Consider the following 24,359-nt stretch of genomic DNA (forward strand, 5'->3'; position numbering starts at 1 on the left):
GCATTCCCTTCTGTTTTCTCTCTCTAATTAGCTGTTGTGGTTTGCAATAAAGGTGTTGAGTGGCCGCTGTGCTCAGACTCTAGCCCTCATTCAGCCCGCAACTCCCTTCCCCCACATGGCCTTCGACTACAATGTAGTTGGTGATCGATTCTCTGTGTTGACCTTTCCCCGGAACGTGAGGGCAGCCTCGAAGCCATGGAGTCAACCTCCTGGTACTTATTTCTACAGTTCTTGGGTGTTAGTCTCCCACTCTACAACAGAGTATTTTTTAATGTTGGAACTATCAAGCTAGATAAAGGCATGGAGGAAACAAATACATCTTGCTAAATGAAAGAAATCATCTGAGGTGACATACAGATCATTCCAACTATATGGGATTCTGGAAAAGGCAAAATAGAGGGACAGCAACAAGACTCCTGGTTACTAGAGGGCAATGAGGGTAAGAAAGGAGGAATTGACAGAATACAGAAGATTCTTACAGCAGTGAAAATACTCTGTAGGATGCTATAATGGTGGATACGTGTCCAAGGTCCACTGCAATCTGGGCACTGTTGGTGACAATGACATGTTGGTCAATGTAGGCTCAGGCGTTATAACAAATGCATTTCAGTTTTTATTTAGTTTGTTTACTTTTTATTTAGTTTGTGTTTTTTGTAGGGGGGTGGGCATATCTGGCAGTGCTCAGGAGCTTCGCCTGGGGGTGTTCAGGGGATCATATGTAGTGCAAGGGATTGAATCTGCATCTCCTGCATGCAAATAAATGCTCTGGCCCCATTGAGCCATTTCTCTAGCTCCTGTTCTGTTTTGCAAATGTCTCTCGCCCCCATCTCTGTCTAGCAGAACTACTTTTCAGAATATTCTTCTAAAGATGAACCAAATCTTTCCCACACTTCCAATATTTTGTTTACTAGTTTTAAATAACTGGAACATTAAATATGGCCACAGAACAATAGAAAAGAAAATGTCTTCTACCTTAATGTGACTCTATCCATAGTGGGGAGCTAATCCAATCACAACCCAGTCTGAACCTAAGGAAGAGGGACCAGCAGGGAGAAGTCAGTAAACTATGTCCCATCCTTGCCTCCTCAGCACGTCTCTAACTAGCGCTTCTGTGGGAGCCGGCTGCCTCCATCCCACAGCCCCCCCCCCCGCACCTCCCCTACGCTCACTGACATCTGCCATCCCACATTCCGCAGCTGCCATCTGACACCTGATGACTCTCGTTCGTTCCCCAGGCCAACAGCACACAGCTCTGTAGTGGCTCAGACAGGATTCACTCGGGTGGGCCGAGGCCCACACACTCTTTCCACCACGACATCACATCACGCTATCTGGTGCCCAAGCCTGAAACCAGCTTGCTCGCGCTGTGCAGCCTTAGAAAGATGACACAAATGGATGCCTTGTTGCTCTATCCCTTATCTGGTAGCACAAAAGATCCACATCACATCTCACTTCCTTTACCTCGCTTGACACTCTGACTATATTCAGTAGTGGCACATTTCACAACTTAACGAACACCTCTCCATCCTCTGAGAAAGCTATGTTTGCCCCGAAGTGGGGGCTGCTCCCCTTTGACGCCATAGGACCCGCACAAGAGGTGCAGCCTTTAGTGAAGGCTCCACCACTCCAAACAGATCTTAGGACTCTACCTCTGAATTCAGAGTTCCTAGTTGATCCTGAAAAAAAAATCACCCATGGCCTAAAACCTAAAACCTCACTTCAATGTTCCAGGTTGTTACCCCATTGGGCTCAGAACTTAAGTGCACTGAGTCAATGAGAATGACTTAGAATCTCTGTCCTCAAAGCAGTGACTTTCCTCACACTTCCTGACCATGCCTTCCTTAGATATTGTCCCAGAGAGGACTAGCAGAGAGATGGTGAGTACTGACACAAAGAACTTGGATGACAGCAGAGCACTGGACACGCAAAACAAAAACAGCAGAGCAGATGGGAAAGCTTGAGCCACTGGGCAGTGCCACTGGCAATCCAGAGCCACTCTATCCCCTCTCTAGCCCTCAAAGAGGAACCTCCCCCACCCACCAACCCCCCAGCCAAGAACTGACACCACCACCACCAACAGCAACACCCCACCAAGTCTGAGAAATAAAATGCCACTTGCAATTGCCACAACTGTATTATACACATACAAGTGAGTGTCCCCACTTGAGCCTACCCGCCTCCACTCCACTCTCTTAAACAGCACACTCACGCTCATACATTCTGCCAGTGACCCTGACCTCAGACTTGGTGTTTGAGGCTCCAAGGGATGACCTGATGAGTCATTTCAGTGTTAAAACTCTGACTTGAGGTCTGGGGCTTCCTTTTACACTTGGGCTCAAGATCCTGCCTTGGGCTATGCCCCATTTTGGCAGCTGCTTCTAACTTGTGCTTCTCATTAGTTTCCTGGTCAGTGTCTGTGTCTGAGTCTGTGTGTGTGTGTGTCATGTGTATGTGTGGAGGGAGGAGTGTCCCTACAGGCTAGAACCCCTCTCAGCTGGCCCCTCAACCTGCTCAACAGACAATTCTGCTGTCAAATTCTGCCCTCAGGGAAGGGTCTCCTTGCTGCTTGTCTTACCAAGATATCCTCCCACTTCCTCTTGCAACCTGCCACAAGCACAGTAACTAAGAGTGTGTCCCAGCCCACTGATCTCTCTGCTCTCTGATTTCCGTCTGGATTCCAGGCTGATTCCAGTCCTGTGCTTACAGAGACCTAGCTCTTCTCTCTGTGGCAGGGGAAGAGGAAACGGGGTTTGAAACCATTCATATTTTAAGGTCCTCATGCTGTCTACCAGGTGAAGGTGCAACAGAGCAGCTAGAGGAGAGGTGCAGTGTTGGTCTGCATAAGTGCAAGCATACAACGCAGACAACACCCGTCACTCACAAGACCTTACAGTGCCTCCTCGCTCTGGTCAGGCCACCTATGAATTACTGTTCGTGTCTGAGTGCCAGGTTCTTTAGAGAGACAGTGACAGGGGATAAACACATCCAGAAGGAAGTCATCAGAATGACATTGTGTCGAAAAATACTATTTGTAAGGACTACAGCTGCTAGTTTAGGGCAGGATGATATCTGGGGATGAATCTTTAGGTCCCTGACTGATGTCTTCGGGGCTGACACTGAAGAGGCAGGATGGGTTTTTCCAGGGACATGGGACAAGGGCAAGACTGAAGCAGTTAAATACAGACCCCCCCCCCCCCCCACTCAGCTTCTACTCTGGCGATCCTGTATCTTCAATCCGTTTCCCCTGAGACTGAGAGAGTCTGATTTTGAAGACCCTTACAGCTCTCAGAGCCCATAATTCCTAGTCCCTACAGTAGCCCAATCTGAGAAAAACAAGTATAAACTTGCCCAACCTGAAGCAGGGGAAACAAGGTAGGTGCTTATTTGGTCTCCCAAGTGGCTTATTCTAGGAAAATCAAATTCACCCACATCATGTGGGGAAGGTGTCCAGCAGCTTTACATTTCAGAAAAGAAAAAAGGCATGGTAGGCAGAAAACAAATTCATCTTCCCAATATATTCACTTTTTTTTTTTATAATGTAGGAGCATCACTGTATCATTGTATCACTGTCATCCCATTGTTTGTTGATTTACTCGAGCGGGCACCAGTAACATCTCTATTACATTCAGCCCTGAGATTTTAGCAGTCTCTCCTTACTAGTCTTCCCCAACAATTCGAGGCTCTTTTAGGGTCAGGAGAATGAGACCTATCACTGCTGTTTTTGGCATATCGAATACGCCACGGATAGCTTGCCAGGCTCTGCCGTGAATGTAGGAGTACTGCTATCTATTCAGCCATTGATTAAGCTGATTGAACTGGGCATGAACTCACATTACTTTTTTTGTACTCAGAATGTTAATTTAATTTTATTATTTTATTATTTTCCCCCTTTTTATTGATTCACTGTGAGATACAGTTACAAAGCTTTCATGTTAGAGCTTCAGTACAATCTATATTCACTTTTTTATCTTTACAATCTATGAATATTACCCTATGTGGCAAGAAAATAGTAAAGATAAGGATAAGAAAAGAGGGCTTCATTCTGGTCATCTGGTGGGTTCTAGAAACCATCACAGGCATCCATATAGGAGGGATGTAGAGGGAGGTTGCAGGAGTCACACAGAGAAGGTGATGTTAGGGCACAGGAATAATGTGTGCTTCCCATCCAGGAAGGTCCACAACAACCAGAGACAAAAAAAAAAAAGAGAGAGATTTCCCCCAAAGCTTCCACAGCGATTCCTGCTGATATCCTGATATTGGACTCACGTCCCCAACCTGTGAGAAAATAAATTCTTAAGACACTCTGTTGGTGGTCACTTATTATGGCAGCCACAGGAAAGTACTACAGAAGGTTTTCTGCTAATGTAAAGCTTTTTTTCATAGGTGAAAAAGTGAATTTGATGGTCCATGGGATGCGTAGAAGCTTAGAATGCCCACCTCACAAGCAAAAGGCCACAAGTTCAGTCTCCAGTGCCACCACAAATGTGGTTCTGGAAACTCAGCTGTTTGAGCTCTGCAGCTCTACTCTCTGTGATCCCATGGGGTGCCAGTGATGCCCAGCGGCACCACAAGGGCACGAACACCTCAATGAACAGGATGTGATCCCTGGTGCACACAACAAAAGGTGTGCAAACCCCAGAAAAGTATGACTCCTGGGGAGCACTGTGGGAGCATCAGAGCCAGAATGTGCATGACCATGCAAAGCGTGTGGCCTGCAGACAGGACACATACAAACACCATTCAAGGGGTGATTCCCCAGTGAACACCCTAGCCAAATGTTGGAGCACTTGCAACCAAATCTGCATGGCTCCCTAAGCAATGTAACTAAAATGTGCAAACACCAGCGCCAGGTCTGTGTGTGGCCCTAGCAGTAGCCAAGGGAAGTGAAGAAGGAAATAAAACATTTTCAAAAGTAGACAGTACCTTTTTTATTTAAAGGAAAAGCCTTGATATTTTTAGTTATGGTTTTTCCAGGGGGGAAGTTGTTTTATTTTGCTTTTGGACCAGTGCTACTCGGAGCTTATTACTGGCTCTGAACTCAGGGATCACTCCTGTTGGGTTGAGGAGACAATAAGGAGTGATGGGTCAGCCATGTGCAAGGCAAGTACCCTACCCACTGCACTATCTCTCTGGACTCAAAGATCTTGAATTTTAATACATTCTTCTAGCCATGCTTCCTGCCAGTGTCAGAACAAGGGCAGCTCTGCTTTTAGGAGTGTGTAGGGGCAGTGACAAAAGCATCCTTTAAGTCATTCTTCATACATATTTTACTAATAATAACTCTTCTGCACATGACCAAGGCAGACAATGAGGCTATGCAAGGCAGACAAGCAAATAATTCCAACTCAACTCAGCGGGTCACTGCAATGGAACCAATTATGCAGTATCTCAGGGCTCCAGGAGAAGTCTCCAAGTGGAAACAAATGGGGAAGAGTAGGTGGGAGCACGTCTTGCTTCTCTATTGTGATGTGGGCAGACTTTCTCCCCCACTCTCTCCTGGCAACAGCTCTCGCCTTATAGAATGAAGAATGCTGCTGAGATGAGGAATACAATCAAATGATCTCTGCCAACCCAGGAACTTGGTGTGGAAAGAGAATGAGTGTCCCGCTGACCTCCTCAGACTCCCACGCCTTGCAGAAAGCCATCCCTAGAAATTGTTGTTCGCATGCAGTGCCCCCAGGCCCCTGGCAGGACCAGGGCAGGTTTAAGGCCTGGTTCCTTTCACATTTCTCATGTCTCCTGGACAAAAACATCACAACTGTTTATAAAGCCACAAATAAAGGAGGAAGCCCTGTTCAACTCAGTGATGAAAAAATAAAACATGGATATGGAGTCACCAGTTAAATTACGTAAGGCTGATGATGATTCACTCATTTCTTGCTCTGTGGAGCTTTAGGACAAGAGGACATCCACCATGGAAAGAAAAGGCAGCCCCAAGTCCAGGGTCTACTGTAGTCACTTCCTAGATCCAATTCCTTATACAAATCATTTCACTTCCATTGAGATGCTTCTTTGTTCACATGGAAAACTGAGCAACTGAATACATGTGGCTTTGACCACCTTGATTATCAGCTGGCCCACGGTCAAAGCAGTAAACAGCACAGCAGGTTGGATGCTTGCCTTACATACAGCTGACCCTGGTTCGATCCCTGTCATCCCATATAGTTTCCCCAAATACCACCAGGAGTAATTCCTGAGTTTAGAGCCAGGAGTAACCCCTGAGCATTGTCGGTATAGCCCCTCCTCAAAACAGAAAAAAATCATTAGTTGGCCCAGAAGTATTCATTAATATTTGAGGGGTTAATGAACTGTTCTGTATCTATATCCAGAAAAAACCTGCCTTTGTGTGACATTTTCATCTCTTTCTTTGAACCACAATATAACTTCTGTCATGAAGACAATTTCTTCCAACTGTTGTCAATATCTGCCTGAGTTCATAAGGTCTAGGAAGAAGGATCTTTATCTTGGAAATTCAAGTTGGCAGAGGACATGTTTTTCTTTCTTGAAAGACAGCACTTAGGTTTACGATCTTGAGATTAATGTAAAGAAAGTTGGTCAGTTATTATGGGAATGCATTACAACTATTTTTGGTCCAGGACTAAAATATGTTTGCTCTACAGTCTAAAACTATACTCTAAGCCAGGTCTTCCTTACACACACACAAACACACACAAACACACACACACACACACACTCACTCATACTCACCAAACTCCAAGCCATACCATTTCCCTGATCCCTAATTCCCAACCATCTGGAAAGTAGGCTGTGCAGGGCTTGATGTTTACTCTGTGATACAAAGCCTAAGGATCTGGCTCTTTCTCTCTAGCCAGCATCTGTAGACAGGTCTGAAAGCCATCCCTAGAAATTGTTGTTCGCATGCAGTGCCCCCAGGCCCCTGGCATGCGAAGTTGGAGCAAGAGGCAGGAAAAATATGGAAGCTAACTTGATACTGCCTCGGACCTGGGGCTGACAGTCCTCCTATTCCTGGTGGGATGTGTCTCATCCAGTGCCCAATCAGTGAGCCTGCCTGTGTCAGGAAGCCCTGGCTTTTACAGATGGCAGCACCTCTGCCTCAGTTCCTCCCTCCCTCCTCTTCACTCTCTCCCCTACCTCCTCACTGCATCAGGGGCTCCATGCCCCCACCGAGGACACAACCCACACCTTCCCAGGGACCCGCACGTTCTGCCCCAAGATACTCTGTGACATGGCTGCTGACAATCCCTGGAAATCCTTTTCCCCCCCAAGGAGAAAGATCTGGGATGAATAAATTTTTCCAAATCTCTCAGGCAGCTGCGGAGGAGTCATACATATGTTTTTCAAACCTGAGTCCAGATGTTGTCGCAAATGTTGACCCGTCCCTGGTTTAAGACCAGATTTTCCCCCCACAAGACTATTAACTCCACATGAGAATCTAGGCAATGTTCCTCCTTTCTTTGGGGACTTCTTAAAAACAAAACAAAAAACACTAAAAAATGGAGCAACTTCCACATAGTTGACATTTACCGATAAACACGTGTCGTGTCAAAGACTTCACTGAACAAAACAATTCAAAAGTAGAAAGCAATTCTTCTACTTTTTGGTTTGGGTGGGGGCAGGAGGGGGGCACAACCAGCTGAGTTCAGACCTTACTCCTGGCTCTGTGCTCAGGAATCACTGCTGATAGTGCCCAGGAGACCCTATGGGGTGCTGGAGATGTAAGGTAAGTGCCCTGCCCACTGTACTATCCCTGGTCCCTCTACCTTTCTTTCTGAATGTTAGTTTTTCTATCAGGAGGCCTCTGTTTCTCCCAAACCAGGGCAGTTTGGTAGAGAGAGAGGCCTCATCTATGACCCGGAGCCAGTGTGTACCCTGCACACAGTGGGAACAGCAATGTAGGAATTCTTGGCTTCCCATGGGAACTGCAGAAATGACAGGAGCCTCTGAAATACTTTTAATGGTGCCAGACAAGGACCAGAAAGGATATGTGAAAACCAAACTTTTCCTCTCAATCCTTGGAGGACACTTATAAGCAAAGAGAGATGTTACTTTAATTAAATTCATTTAAATCATGATTGAAATCCCTAAACAGGATGACTCAACTTGATCATTTTATTTTTATTTAGAAAAGTGCATTTTGTTCTTCTGCTATAACCTAATTACATATTCTTTAAAATTCAATTGAATATAGGTTTTAATTTTAGAAGATACACTTCATATATTCATGGCAATGATTTACAGAAACCATACTCAGAAGCAATCCCAGAGTAATTTCATAAGATTCTGTAGCCAAAAAAAAGTTCTGATATTTGGAGAAGGAATATATTTTTTATTTTTATAATTTTTTATCCTCCCCCATTTTTTTTATTACAGTGTGATTTACAATACTATTAATGAAGGGAGTTTTTTTTTTTTCATACAGATGTTGTTGTACCACACCCAGTACCAGAACGTCAGCTTCTCTCTACCTATAGATCTCTCCTATCTACCACACCCTCCTCTTCATCCTGCTACCCCAAGGTCAGTTCTGAAGGCCAGTTGTCAGGTTCTGTACTCTGACTGCTCCTCTACATTGTATCTTCAGATGTTCTTTTGCTTACCCAAATTATCTCACTGTTAAGAATTTTTCTATTCATTTGTCTGCCTAAAACTTTGAGAAAGACAAGGAATGACTGCCTAACCTCTATAAAATGCTACTAACAAGCAGGATTTCCATAGATAACATCCACAGACAGAGAAGACAGGGGGTTCTACAGAACACAGTAAGACATTTGGACTTTGCCACCTGCCAAAGTCTCTCATTAGCCCTTAATTTGTCCATGTTGCACTCATTCAGGCCTGAAGTCAACATTTTGAGAGGACCATGACTGTTCAGATAACTGCACACTAACAATGAGAAGTATTCGGTAGAGAGCAACCCATCCAGATTTTAGAAGGAAGGGATCAAGGAAGGCATCTCTGGAAAATGATACTGCTCTCTTCTTATTTACTCATAAAATTTCTTATAAAGCTTTTTGATATACTATTTGAAATACTTATATTTCAACATGTATACTCTCAAATCGCATATCAAATCCAAGGTAAGATACCATATGGAAAAAAAGAAGACTCTGAATGCAGACAAATCTTATTAAAATCTTTGCTAAGATTGTGGTGCATTGACCAACTCAGAGAAAGGGACCTGGCTCCCTGGCAGGAGTGTCATAGTTACCCAGAAGGCAGAGAGGTCACTCAAGGTGCAGCCGAAGTCCAACAGAGAGGAGATAACAATGAATAACTACATTTTACTTTCAACTGTGACAACATCAAAATAAGGCTACTTTTCCACACTGAGTTCTGTGCTGATAAAAATGTTCTTCTGACAAAATAAAATCAGAAACCCAGTAATTTTTCTTCCCTTGGGTTGGCCTAATGGATACCAGTCACTTACTTGACAGAGGCATTCCCTATTCTGGATTCTTCTTGGCAAGCACATGAACAAAAGAGACAACACTGCAGAACCCAACAGCCTTCTGTGGGATGGGCATGTGAGGATTGGAGCTTTTGGAGTGGAGCTTTCAAAATGGAGAACTACCCACAGGTAGAATTCAGCATTTTTCAGGTCATTAGCCATTCAACTAAGAGGTGTAGGCAGAACCTCAGAAGCAATTCAAAGAAGCATTTCCCACCTCACAACAGGCTCTGCTACTCTGAATTCCCACAGGCCAGTCACATCTGCTCTTTTTTCACTGGATCCTCATGGCTGCCAGGATCATACCAGGAGGAGCAATCCTCATACTTTCGACAGCTTTTTCCTTTTCTGTACAATTGCTTGGTTTTTCTTGGACCACACCATGGTGCGCAGGACTTACTCCAGACTCTGTGCTTAGGGATCATGCCTGGTGGGGCTTGCAGGACAATATGTGGTACCAGGGACTGAACCTGGGATGGCCATGTGCAAAGCAAATGCCCTACCCACTGCACTATCTCTCTGGCCCCAAGTGATGTGTTTTTAAAACATGAAAAATTGTGCGTAGTCCTGAAAAAAAAGGAGTTTGCTTTGTTGATGAGAAAAGAAAAGAGAAGATCTGAAGAAAAGAAAAGGTTTGCTTTAGGTCTTACAGCAAGTTAATGGCAGAACTTAATTCGTTCCACTTAGGCTTTTTGCCCCACTTATTGAGACCTCCTGCATGCTTGGCATTAGGTTGTCCTGGCAATAAAGTGAGCCAACCCACCTCCTGCACAAGTTGCCCTCCACTTCTCTGACAGTTGTGCAGGGCACGGCCTGCAGCCTGGAGCAACGACAGGCATTTCTAGGACCTTTCTGGCATTCCCGATTCATGCTCCATTGCCCTTGGAAGGCTCCCTGAACCCAGAGGCGCTAGTTCCCCAAGAAGGCCACAGGAGATACCCAAGAGTAAGAAGCTTTGTCAACCCCGTGGCAAAAACCTAAGTACATGGGATTCTAAAAATGCTCCCCCATGCCTACCCTGACTGGAATCTCTTCATTTCCCAGAGTCCCTTTGATTTGCATATGCTAAAATGGCCCTGACTGAAAATAGATCATAAGCAGTCCTGCCAAAGCTAGGGAACTGCATGAGGTCAAGGGTCAGGAATTGCTCATAATTGCTCTGGAACGATGTTTCAGATAGAATACTTCCTCAAATTAAAAGAAAAACGGACCTGACTTAGGACAGTGCAACCTCTGTCTGACTTCGCTATGGTGTAAAAGCAATATTCTCACTGGAAAGTTGTATTTTAGCCTTTGTATCGGGCTGCAACACTGCACAACTATATTGCTCCATTTTCACACTAGCGTTCCATAATCTGCACGAGATAATCAACACCTGGTAATAGGTTTTGTGCTAGATGACTCTGCCCAAGTCCAAGCTGATGTACTAAGCGGGGCTCAGCAACATGATGAAATTTGGCAGCTCAGTTGTGTGAAAGGCATTTCAAACTACATGAGATTTATCAAGAAGCAACCCACTGCAAACTGAGAACCTTCTCTATGACATCTGCATACAGAACAGGTCTAGTTCAGAGAGAGAAAAACCTCTCTTGTATACAAATTCAAAATCAGACAACAGCCCTAATTTGTTCTTAGGTGAGGTGATCAGCCCCTGAATCAAGGAATGTAATTAAAGCCCACTGGGGAAAAGCAAAATCACCCCCACAGCAACGTGACTGGTGGCTATGCAGTCCTGGGTAAGCCCAGCCCTTCCTAGGAAGCTAGAGAGAAACGAGAAACGTTTGAGAAAAAAAGAGAAGACTCAGCAAAGCTGTGCAGAGAAACAATGCATAGTTCCTTCCCACATCCCCTGCCAACAAGCAGGTTTTCTGGATAGCCCGGTCCTTGCTCTGAGCACCCAGAGCCCCCTTTGCACAGCTCTCTCACTGCCTGCAAACTTATCAGTCACATTCACTCTCATCTCTATCGAGTCCAGCAAGTAGCAAAAACAGTTTAAGAGAGGGTGACAGGATGACCTGCTACTCGGTGGCTGCAAGTGGAAAGTACAACCAGGGTGGGGAACCCAGTAGGCACGGAGGGAGGATGGAAAGAACAATGAAGAATAAAGGGACTGGCCTTAACCAAGCTGAAGATGGAGTGCCTACCCCTCACCATCACTCAGGGCTCATCAGCCACAGGACAGCTGTTCATTCTATTTCTGGAGTAAGGAGGCATCTCCTGCAGCTGAAACATATGTTCCAGCAAGTATCAAAACTGAGTGTTACAACTAGGATAGGGTAGGGGGAAACAGGTTCACCTCAGCAAAAGGCAGCTCGCTATTCTTGCAGCAGTTCCAACTCCATCCCACACTTAAAACTTAAAAACCTCCACACCTCAGAGTCACAATCCCAAATGTATATTGGACCAGCCCTATGTCCCAGTGGGAAAATCTTTATAGTTTACAAGGTGCATGCACTCGGTGCAAAACTTGTTGACTTACTTTTTACTTTTTCACGTCTAGATCAGCATTCTGCTTCTTCAAAAAAAAACTGTAAAGGAAAAAATAAAAAAAGGCATCAAAAGAGAACTTAACACTCTTAGCACCCACGAAACACCATCATAAAATTTCCATTGGCTGCACACAATCAATTTGCCCACAAGATTTGTTTTCTCCAACACACAAATGTTGCGAAGTTACAATGCCACAAACACCTGCTGCTGAAAATCTCTCTCTCTGTTTCTCTCTCTCTCTCTCTCTCTCTCTCTCTCTCTCTCTCTCTCACACACACACACACACACACACACACGTACATACACTCCTTCTTCAGAGTGTTTTTTAAGTCATCCACAGTAGAGACAAATTTAAAAATACTGCATTTAGGGCCAGATAGATTGAACAGGCGGTAAGGAGTTTGCTTTGCACATAGCCAGCCATGGTTTAACCACCCCCACAATGACCTTGAACGGCATAAGGTTCCCTGAGCATTGTCAGGTGTAACCTTTGAGCACAGAGTTAGGAGTGAGCCCTGAGCGCCACTGGGTCTGACCCAAACTGCCCTCTCTCCCTTCCAAAATAAGGTATCAAAGATCTTGAAATTTCCACTTGGTTTAAATCTTCCCCCAATCTCCAGCAACTACCTGCCCCACTTCCTGTCTGTGTGTGGGTGGGCTTCTCTGTCAAAAGAGCCTTCCTGGGATGCCCCTTTTTCCCATCAGCTGGGGTTCCCTTTTCTGGGATGCTTGCCAACCCACCAGCCTGCACCAACTTGTCTATGAAACTCCAGCTCCAGGATTACCTTAGATCCTTGTGCCCACCCCCTGGCTAAGCTGAGTGCCCATTCTGCTTGCACTCATGCCCTCTACAGATCTTCAAAGCACCAAAATCAGGATGGCAGGTTTCCAGTTACTCATGCACTTTGCCTAAAACCTGCAAATATTATGGCACATCATTTATTATTTGCCATTTTAGCTGTTTGAACAAAGCTTTAGTTTTAGTAAGCTGTCTAAAAGAGAACAACGAAAACAGTAGAAAGGAATTATGTTGACAATAGTAATATTAGGGCAGAAAGTGAAAGGTTCAAGGATCTGAAACGAAAGCAGAAACACTTTTCCTATCTTAGTAAAAACTGAAAACTCTTTCTCAGTATGATTCTTCGCATCTTCCTTTCTGGTCTTCAGTTTAGAACATTTCCACCATAAATTACTATACCCCATCGAAACTACCCCCTACACAAACAAAGCCAGTCTGAATTGGGAATGTCACCATCCCTCACCAGTCCCCAATGGCTGGTGGCTCATGTCAAACACACACAGACACACACACACACACACACACACACACACACACACACACACGAGCAATTTTCTGAGCTGCGTTAAAGAATGAATAATTAACAGTAACATTGTTTGTTTTGTTTAATCAAAAATGATTCAGAGGAAGAAAAGAAAAATTTGACCTGGGCAAAGAGCATTAGAAACACATATATTGTCTTCTGCAGATGGGCATTCAAATCATGAACTTACTACAGACATGCAAGAAAACATCGTGGGGCGGTGAGGAGAAAATGTGCTGAAATCAGCAACCACAACTCTACCTGAGCAGGCCACATCACCCCATCTCTCTCTTGCTTCAGTGACATGCTATCACTGTAACAGTAACAAGAAGAAGCCACCAGTGCCTGCCTTTTCTGTTGGTGAACCATCAGGGATCTGGTCATTTCTATTTGACTAGAACTTTTAACTCTCCTCCCTCCCAATCATCAGCAATGAGAAGTTTAATGCACTGCAAAGATTTCACCAAAGGAACAGACTGACAGTGGAAATTTGGCTCCAATCCCACAGAGGTTTGCGAGGGCTGTCATTTTAACTTACAGGGTGGAATTTATTTGCAAGTCCACACACACACACACACACACACACACAACACAAAAAAACAAAACAAGTCCCACTAAAAAACTACTTGGAGGTATATCGTCATTCTTGGTGGTGGAATATGTGCACTGGTAAAGGGATGGGTGTTTAAGCATTGTATAACTGAGACTTTAACCTGAACGCTTTGTAACTTTTCACATGGTGAATTAATAAAAGAATTAAAAATAAATAAATAAATAATTTTTAGAAAAAGAATGTTACAGAGAAAATATGTGATTTTCTTTTGCCAACATAAAAAAAAAACTACTTGGACAATCACTGTTACCCTTCTCTGAAGGAGTGAGGAAGTGGATCTTGTCTCTTTGCACAGCATAACTGTGAGCAGGGAGCCAAGATTCAACTCTGGCTCACAAAGGAGCCTCCACTCCATGGCTCTTTAGCAACTGGGACCCAAAGGCCAACGGAAAACCCAGCTGAAATTGCTGGCTCAGTACTACACTGGGAATCTTCGCCTACCATATATCCGGCACCACTGTTTCCTCCTTCAGGCTTCCTAAACAGAAGGAGGTAATTACAAAGACAGCACATATAGGCATCATCCTGCAGCCATTAACCAGAAGGATGTCACAGCTTTAACTTCAAAGATTCCCAGCAAGCACACATGGCCCGAGATATTTTTAGACACCAGCTCCATTGTTTCAGAGAAGGATCCGGTGGGATGTATGAAACAGAACTGCCTAAAGGTAAAAATCTACATGGCCACCCCCCACTAGAACAGAGAGTAGCTTTCGTTCACAGAACCAAGTATATCTTTAAAACCATATTTCTAAAAAATTGTGAATAAATTTTTGCTATTAAATGTTTAAGTGAAATGTTACATTAAAAAAATATATTCTGGGTCAGAGAGCTGGTACAGGGTTTAAGGAGCCTGCATTACACCCAGTCAACCCAGTTTTAATCCCAGGCACCACTTAGGGTCCCCTGAACCCTATCAGAAATGATCCCTGAGCACAGACAGTCCCAGGAGTAAACCCTGGGCACCGCAGTGGCCCAAAATACAAAACAAAACAAAATTTAAAATAAAACATAATTTTAAAAGGATTTTTCAATACGTTTTAAAGTTATTACAGAGAAAAGGCCTATTATTCTCCTTTCTTCCTCTTTATTCTAAATCTATATTTGGGGAATAGGCAAGTTTTCATATGAGTTTTCATATGAGTTTCTGTGCCTTTCCTCCATGTGTCTACACAGGCTTAGCTGTGCAGTGGCAATCACACTGATATTTCTCAAGTTGTTTTTGGATTCACTTGTGGTCTCGTGGGCACAGGAGCATTTTCCATGCTCTTGTTCTTCCTGACGAGGCAGCGACTGTTCTTGCTGAGCAACATGGCTGAAGTGACCCAGATTCCCTAGTGGAAAAGGCTGATCCATAAATGTTGCCAATGTGTAGCTAACTGAAGAAAGGGAAGCCAGGGGACAAGGCCGCTTCTCCTGAGCCTCCCCGCTCCATGCTTCACTCCTAGTGCAAATTAGATGGAATCCTCCATCTTTAGGAGAATACACTTAAGAGTCTTAGTTGTAGAGAAAAATTTTAAAACGCAACTGGAAACTTGAAAACCCTCCTCAACTTGGAGCTCTCTTGATCTCACCATCTGTCCAGCCTCCACCAAGCTCCTGTGTCCTAGAGTCTGGGGGCTTCTCCCACTGACAGGACCAGACAGGCAGAGGAACAGTCTGACAAGGGGCCTCTGACACAAGATTGCCCAAGGCTTGGTGGCCAGGGGGCAGAGGGGTGGGAGGATAGTAGCAGGCTGGCAGGGAATGGTGGGACTGCCAGTCCGGGCCAACTCTGGCACTTGCCAGGCCATGTCCAATCACCCTCTATCCCAGGAAAAGAGACACATACCCCAAGCAAGTTCCAGTCACATCAGCTCTGCTGGCTAAGTACCATCTTCTCTAACAGATGACCTTCAGGACAAAGTGTCCCTTCCACTCCTGTTTTCCTGTGGTCCTACTCAAGGTCTAGAACTCAAGACCCTACCACGTGCATTTCTGCAGCATTTGATGCAAAACCTGTTTCTTTGTGTCTCCTGCACAAATGACAGTTGAAGAGTGGCTGGCCTTAAGCAGGCTGCCTAACACACCACCAGGGATAGGGATGGGGCAGGGACATGACAGAGAGGAGACAGGGGGATTCAGGGGAGGATGGACTATTGCCATCTCTGCTGATGAGGACCAGGGGTAGAACGACTGGGTAACTAATGCAGAACTGACAGAGATGAAGGGAATGAATTTGCTCTCCAGCCAAGCAATCCTCACTCTTTTCTACAGGCTCCTGCATCAGGGAAGCGGAATAGGTACAAATCAGAGATACAACCACACTCCAATATATACATGGCCAGAACTGACTTTTCCATTCCACACAGCCCTGTTTCTCTAGCCATACTCACACAGCTAAGATGCCATCTGGAGATTCTGCTGTCACTCATCACATGACCCAGAGCATCCTCTAATTTTCAAACTGGAACCGGATCTCATGGGTGATGAAGGCGACTTCAGGGCCGTGACAAGCGCCAAAATTTAAATCACAATTTAAAGCCTTGTTTGCTGACTTTCATGAGATGCAAGATGGAGGGTGCAATAAGATCTGCCTTTCTCTTGCCACAAAACTGTCTCTATTCCCCCAAGCTCAACCCTTCTGACCACTGCAGGAGATTTAAAATATTCATTGATCTGCCAAACACCCATCTGCCCGGCACAAGGCACATCTTCACGTAGGCGCCTCTGAATGGCTTCTTTCTGCTCCAGCGATGGCAGCTCTATTGAATCAGAACTAAAGGGCGATGTTTGAAACTGTGCATGGTGTAAGGGCAGTGGTCACACAGGACGGAACAGTCATTTGGGAGCCACTTCCCCATCAAGCATGTCTGATACTTAGGCTCCATGCTGAACTTAGGCTCTAAGGCACGCACACACACACACACACACACACACACACACACACACACACACACACACAAGACCAGGCAGGACCAGACTCTGCCACGGTCGCAAAGAAAGCAGAGACTCACACAGAGCATACAGAAGCTCCCCAATGTTCTCAGGCCCGAGCGGCAGGCCCTGGCTCCCTGCCTCGAGCCCGGGAACAGACCGTGTCTCACAAAGGGCTTCCCGATCCGCCCCAGCTGCGGACAGACACGAAGGGCAGTGTGAGGGACCCGTCCACACTCAGGGTCACCCCCAATCTCCTCCGTGCTGAACAGCCGGGCCAAGCCCCACAGACAAGACAGTGGAGACAAAGCCCTCCGTTGTGGGCGCACCCTCTGTCTCCCCAGGGAAAACTGCATTTCCCTCCCACCATTCATTCTGCCCCCAGACAAGCCTCAATGCTCCCGCTCATGTGAATCTTTCAACAAAGGTACCAGAGAGCAGCAAAGGCAAAGTCCTCCTGCACTGCTGCCAGGGAGGAACCTCGTGTCCACAGCAGGGATGGACCCGGAACAAGGGCAGGGGTGGAAGTTAAGTCAAAGCCAACCCAAGGTCAGATCCAGTTTCCTAATACAGAGAGGATCCCTGAGAAATCTGAAAGAAAAGGTCTAGGCAGGTAGTGGGCCAATAAAGGCAGTAGGGACCTTGGACCCCTACACTGGGTGGGCATCAGAGGGTGTGGCCAATCTTGAATACACTTTATTCATCTGTCTCCTCATTCGTTTATATTAATGCCTATTTGCCTCATAGAAAAGGCAACCGTAATGCAGAGCACCATTATGATGTTGGGCCTTCCCTTCTGGCCATGTACCTTAGCCGGAGACACAGAAATGGTAATTGCTGCTGCTGCAGCTCCATCTTGCTCCTCAAAATTGACAGCAGGTAACTGAATTGACAGCAGACAACTGACTTCTGATGGCAGCAAGCAGGAGGGAGAGGCGCCCCGAACATGCAAGATGCAGTGAATACACACCATCAGCATCAGGTGCACTGCATCAGTCAAGTGTGACGTGTAGGTGCTACCACTGTGGAGCCCTGCCCCACTAACGTAGGGATGAAGGACTCGCTAAAGCGTAGAATTTAGGTTCACAGCCAGAGAGGAAGCAGTTGACTTGGAAACCAAGTTCCATTCCAGGCTCTGCTTGTCGTGTGCTCTGTAGATAGTGTGAAGGATGAGAGCGCAGAGAAGGCCGAGTGTGAAGCACCCCCAGTGAAATAAAAGAATAAGGCGGCTACAATGGAGTCCAGGTGATCCAGAGAGCCCAGCCCTAATCCCAAAAGACAATCATGACAATGGTTGGGGAAGGCTGTTGTCATAAGAGAACACAGATCAGATTTGATTCAAATACCCAGTTTTGTTTTATTTTCCGTAGACTTTTTATATGAAACTACCTAATTTTAAATTGCTGGCTTGATATTTTAGAATCTGCCACATGGTCCCAAAACACATAAATGGAGGTAAAATCCAGCCTTTTCCCCCTCTTGTGTTGGAGAAATATCCAACTAGCAGCTTCTATGGATATGTAAGCCCCGAGAACTCCTTTCAGTTTCTAGCCACACCCAGTCATGCTCAAGATTTACTCCAGGCTCTGTACTCAGGAATCACTGCTGGTAGTGGTCAGTGGACTATATGGGATGCTGGAGATTGAACCCAGGATAGCCTCATGCTAGACAAGTGTCCTGCCATTGTACCATCTCTCCAGCCCCCGGTTTCTCTTTCTTAAGTAGGAAATAGACTGTAATCTACCTGCCACTTGGGTTTTGTTTGAGAAGATGGGGGAGGGTTATAATAACATAAATAATCCAGTTATATTCACATATGCAAATCACGGTAATCTTACAATTCTTAACCAGGACTTATATATAAGTCCTTTTATATGAGGCTTGATGTTTTATAGTACTTATTTCAAATATATACTTAGGCATACAAGTGAACAAAAGAGGTATATTGCATTAGTCTTCGAAGACCAGGGTATGACCAACTGGATCAAGTGTCAAATGTCAGGGTGATGCATGATGGGAAAGGGCTTGAATTTTCTTAAATGCTATGGAGACAGTATAGAGTGGGCAACCCTTTCCAGAAGCACTGCCTTCAACAGCAGCCGAGAAGTGGAGTGTTTTCTTTCAAAAGAGAACACAGGATGAAGAGAACGGACTTCACAATGGATGAAAGCACAAATGTGTGTAACTCACAGACTGACCACTAAGTTAAAGTAAATAAACCAAAAAAACTATTCAAACACCAACTAAAGGAAGGGTGTGAGCAGAATACTAGACAGCGTGGGGTGCAGTAAAAAATTTTATTAGTAAGAGTTAAAAAGACAAGATCTAGTTATACGGGTTTTCCTAAACAAGAAGTCAGGAAAAAAAATCTTTACTACAACACATACTGCCCCACATTTCACACTGTGCCATTCCTGTATTTGTCCTTTTTAGCCTACTTCTATCAGTCTCTCTTTGCTAAAATATATCCGTTGCCATGGAAACGATGTCATAGTGTGTAAAACCATTTGCTGTCTTTGGAAAGGCATTCATGATAAAACTGAACAGCAGCATGTTTTAAAAAGAGATCCAACAGAAAGTGTGGTGTTAGAACACAACCAGATCTCAAAATCATGATTTTAAAGTATGTCTCTATCACCATCAAATGCCCCAGTCTCCACATCAACTCAATAAGAATCTTACTTTCTCATGAAGAGAGAAGACTAGGGGGGGAAGAGAGAATGGGGTGGGGGGAAATATTGGCACCACAAAAGCCTTGAACATCATTGCTAATGGAGAGGATCTCATCCTGTCCAGCTCTATTATGAGAGATAGAATATTTAGGGCACAGACTGGGACTTCAGTTTCATTACTACAGGGATAAACATATCCCCTCTGTTTCTCTTTCATCAACTCAAAGTAAACCCTACTCATTCTTTTGAGAAGATGCACTGAGCAGCTCTCAGGTGCCAACACTGGCAGTGAAGACAGCTAAAGTATGTGCCCCACAGAAGTGCAGAATGCAGCAGGGCCAGCTGGACAGGCATAGGAGCCCGACAGACCTGCTGGGCATGGTGAGGAGACGGGCCTTATTCTACTGCATTGGGCAGACACTGAGGGTTTCACCCGGCAACCAAATCTCACCCAGATTTTAAAGCGCTCGCTCAGCTCTTGAGGAAAGTGGAAGTGGAAAAGCCAACAGAGGAAGGGGCAGAACAGCAACGAAGTCAAGCTCAGTTTAGCAGAAAAAGAATGGTGCAAAGCGGATGAAGAAATGTGATCTCCACTCGGGTGGCCTTATTCCCTGGCTGGACTATGAAAGTGCTGGATGCAGCTTATCATACCAGTGGTCTGACAGGTTAAGCATCTCTCCACGTGTTTCATTTTTAAGCTAAGTGCTATTATTAATAGTTGTACTAAGATGTGACAAGATTGGGTTTGGTAATGTCCACAGTACACTCTCAGCTTCTGCCTTTCTTGTCTGTCAGTGGGTGAGAAAATTGCTCAGTGGAGAGTTTTCTCCTTAACATATGATTACATCTGAAAAGTGAATAATGAGAACCTATCTTCTCCTGCCCCTTTCCAATCATGAATGGCATAAGTCAGTGTTTCCCCAGTGGGTGATACTGAGCCCCCCAGGAGTGCTGGAACAATCTAGGCAGGGGCAGTAGTTCTAAGTGCAATTGGGAGGCACTTTCTCATTGTTGAATTTTTTCAATTATTTTTGGGCCACACCTGGTGGTGCTCAAGGCTTTCTCCTTCCTCTGTGCTCACTTTCTTCTGTCACTGCTGGCGGACTCAGGGGACAATATGGGTTGCCAGGGATGGATCCTGGGTCTGTTGAGTGCAAGGCAAACACCCTACTCGATATACTATCGCTCTGGCCCCTCTGTTTGTTGTCTAAAAAAAAAAAAAAAAGGCAGTTCCAGGGGACAGGAAAGGATGAACGCTGACTGAATTTCTTTTGAAAAGTGGGTGGTTTTCCAAGTAAATTTGAAAATGAAACAAAGAGCACTCGGGCATGCACACTTACAGAAGCTCTTTCCTGCCTCCACTGGTCAAGCCCGTGCCAGACCCTGGATGATGTGACCTACCTAGGCTTTAGAACACTCTCCAGAGTACAGGAGGTAGAGCGCTTGCTTTACAAATGTGGCCAAAACAGGTTTGATCATAGGTATCCATATGTTCTTCCATGCACTGCCAGGAGTAATTTCCTGAGCCAACACCTGAGCATCGCTGGGTCACTGTCATTGACATCCCGTTGTTCATCGATTTGCTCGAGCAGGCACCAGTAACGTCTCCATTGTGAGACTTGTTATTGTTTTTGGCATATTGAATACACCACAGCTAGCTGGCCAGGCTCTGCCATGTGGGCAGGATACTCTTTGTAGCTTTCTGGGCTCTCCAAGAGGGATGAAGGAATCAAACCCGGGTCGGTCGCATGCAAGGTAAATGCCTTACCCACTGTGCTATCGCTCCAGTCCATACGTTAATAAAATTAGGTCCAATAAACAGATCTTAACAAGAATGGTATGAATGGTCTCATGGCAGCATTTTTTACCTTTATTGGTGGTTATGCTATTTACCTTTGCAATAGCCTTCTTCACAACAATGTACTAAAAATGCAAAACTAATGAAAATTAAATACTAAATTTATTTTTGAAGAAAGTTGGGTTGAATCTTATAACTTACACAAAGTGTTTCTACTAATATATACTGTCCACCATGGCAGCTACAGTGATACCATTCATTACATAAATCAGAAATCAAAAATCTGCTAACGATGCATTAGCAGCTACTTCAATTGATAATGGCTCTTGTACAAAGACTATGCCTCAAAATAATGATCTGACACATCTGACACATGTAACTAAAGAAGGTTAACTACTACAGGCCTCTGGGAAGCATGCCCTTCTTTTAGATTAATTAACTGCTATTCATTTTCCTTTTTTTATCTTTTAAATTTTTTTTTTGCTTTTTGGGTCACACCCAGTGATGCACAGGGGTTACTCCCAGCTCTGTACTCAGGAATTACACCTGGCAGTGCTCAGGGGACCATATGGAATGCTGGGAATCAAACCCGGGTTGGCCGTGTACAAGGCAAATGCCCTACCTGCTGTGCTATCGCTCTAGCCCAATTAACTGTTATTCTAACTATTCTATCTCCGATTCACCTTTAGTTTCAATTTTTAATGCTATTTTTGTTTGTATACTTATGAAAAGATAAGTGATAGCTCTAATGTTTTGGCTTCATAAATAAGGGGAAAAAGCACTCACAGTAAGATGATTCCAATTTTATAATGACTTTAAAGGTTTTGTTTTAAGCAGAAACCAATCAATTTTAATGTTTGAAAATTTTCTTTTCCATCTATTTATTCAATCAAAATAGAGCCTGTGAAGTTTATTCTGTCTTTAGTGAAATATCACATATTTGTGAATATCAATATATTTTTTTGGGGGGCGGGAGACCCACACCCAGCAATGCTCAGGGGTTACTCCTGCCTCTGCACTCAGAAATTACTCCTGGCGGTGCTCAGGGGACCATATGGGATGCTGGGGATAGAACACGGGTTAGCTGAGTACATGACAAGCATTCTACCAGCTGTACTATTGCTCTGGCCCATGTGAACATTAATATAAGTCCAAAAAGTTTAACAGAAAATAAAAAACATTTTGAGGGGAGTAGTGTAATATAAATTTTGTGATGCTAAAAACTTCCTTTTACTAAATTAAGAAACCTCTGGGGAAGAAAGTTGCTTGAAATGGGAAGGCCATATGTATATATACTTCATAATTACATTAACAAGTCATCATAACATCCTATCAAATGCAAAAGAATCTATAGATGTAGAAATTGACTAATTGTTGGTGGTTTCCATAACAGTATGAGAGATGAATTCTGTAAAATTAAGGCGTATTTTGTTCCAAAACAGCCAAAAATCTTTGGCCAAACCTGTCAACAAAGCACTAAAATACTTAAACTTTTAAACTTTTAGAGAATTGCAGGTATTAAAAACAGATTTACATGGGGGCTGGAGTGATAGCACAGCGGGTAGGGCGTTTGCCTTGCACGAGGCCGACCCGGGTTCAATTCCCAGCATCTCAGATGGTCCCCTGAGCACCGCCAGGGGTAGTTCCTGAGTGCAGAGTCAGGAGTGGCCCCTGTGCATCATCAGGTGTGACCCAAAAAGCAAAAAAAAAAAAAAAAACCAGGTTTACAAATAGAAGATTTTGAAAATAGCCAGAGCAAAAATGCAAAGGAGGAACTACGCACATGAATTCATGAGATCTCAGTGTCCAGGCTTTATTTATTTTCTTGTTTGTTTTAGAGCCACACTCAGCAGTACTCAAGTTTACTCCTATCTCTATGCTCAGAGATTACTCCTGATGGTGCTTGGGGGATGATATGGGTGACAGGAATCACACTGGGTTCAGTCACAGGCAAAGTAAGCACTTTGACCCCTGTACTATCACTCCAAGCTCAGTGTCCAGGATTTAATTCTAAAAATAAATACACAGCTTCACAGTATCTGGACTAGTGGCAATCTTTTTGTTGGTGTTTCTAGTTTTCACTGGTTGCAGTTGTATTCCCCATTGGAATGGAGTAGAATTGAGATTTATTAATTTGTGCCATTTAAATGTGGTAAAATACTCAAGAGGACCTCAGAGCAATTTATTTTCATGCGTTATCTTCTAAATATATTTGTTGAAGATAATATCTGGGATATGGGTTTAAAGATGTGTGAAAATATTTGGGTTAAAATATTTACACATTCCAATAAGAAAAATAATAGCCTGAAAAACTACTCTATTTAGCTCAATTTGCTGTAAGCTTATCAGCAACTTTGCATCTGCAGAAAGTGCTATTTTTCAATTAAAAATATTATGACAAGGCTAAGCGACTGTATAACAAGTAGCAGAAGAACACCTGTCTTGTATGTGGCTGACCTGGGTTTATAATCCCTGGCACCATATATGGTCCCCTGAGCTCAACTAGGAGTAATCCCTGAGCACAGAATCAGAAGTAAATGTGTGTGTGTGTGTGTGTATAATGATGTAATGATATACTGATATATTCCATGGATGAGGAAATATTTTAGAGCAAAAGATCATTGGGATATTTATAATAGCATTCATGGATCATATAGTATAGGCAGATAGGTGCAGACAGCCAATAAGAAGCATCCATGTTTGTCCCATCATATGCCAAAGTTGAATCACCGGATTTTAAATTATAAAACACAACTTTTAAGATTATAGGCAATTCTGTGAGAAAATATAAAACTACTCTTTTTTTTCATGTTGTTGTTTGGAGCCACACCAAGGTGTATGTTTACTCCTGGCTCAGCACCAGGAATTATTCCTGGTGGTGTTCAAGGGATGATATGGGATGCTGGGGATAAAACCCACATGCAAGGCAAGCTCCCTGACTGCTGTATTAACTTTTGGGTCCCTAAAACTACTCATTCTTAATTTTTTAAAAATGACCACTATCTTAGATCCTTTTATGTTTAATCAGTTTATAAAGATACTTTTGCTTCAGTTTGTGTGTATGGACATAGTAATTTTTAGAAAAAGAATTTTGGTCATATACATCAGTGCTAAGAGT

General features: G+C 44.0%; 1 protein-coding gene across 1 annotated transcript in view; it reads right to left on the reverse strand.

The window, feature by feature from the left end:
• The window catches only part of FYN (FYN proto-oncogene, Src family tyrosine kinase), a 225,139-nt gene that overhangs the window by 180,345 nt on the left and 20,435 nt on the right, over positions 1–24,359 (reverse strand). Inside the window, exon 2 of the mRNA XM_055134239.1 lies at positions 11,910–11,958. The gene's annotated coding sequence lies outside the window, so the exon portion shown is untranslated. The remainder of the gene's footprint in view (positions 1–11,909; positions 11,959–24,359) is intronic.

This window comes from Sorex araneus, chromosome 4 (genome assembly GCF_027595985.1).
Source record: "Sorex araneus isolate mSorAra2 chromosome 4, mSorAra2.pri, whole genome shotgun sequence".
In the NCBI taxonomy this organism is placed as follows: domain Eukaryota; kingdom Metazoa; phylum Chordata; class Mammalia; order Eulipotyphla; family Soricidae; genus Sorex; species Sorex araneus.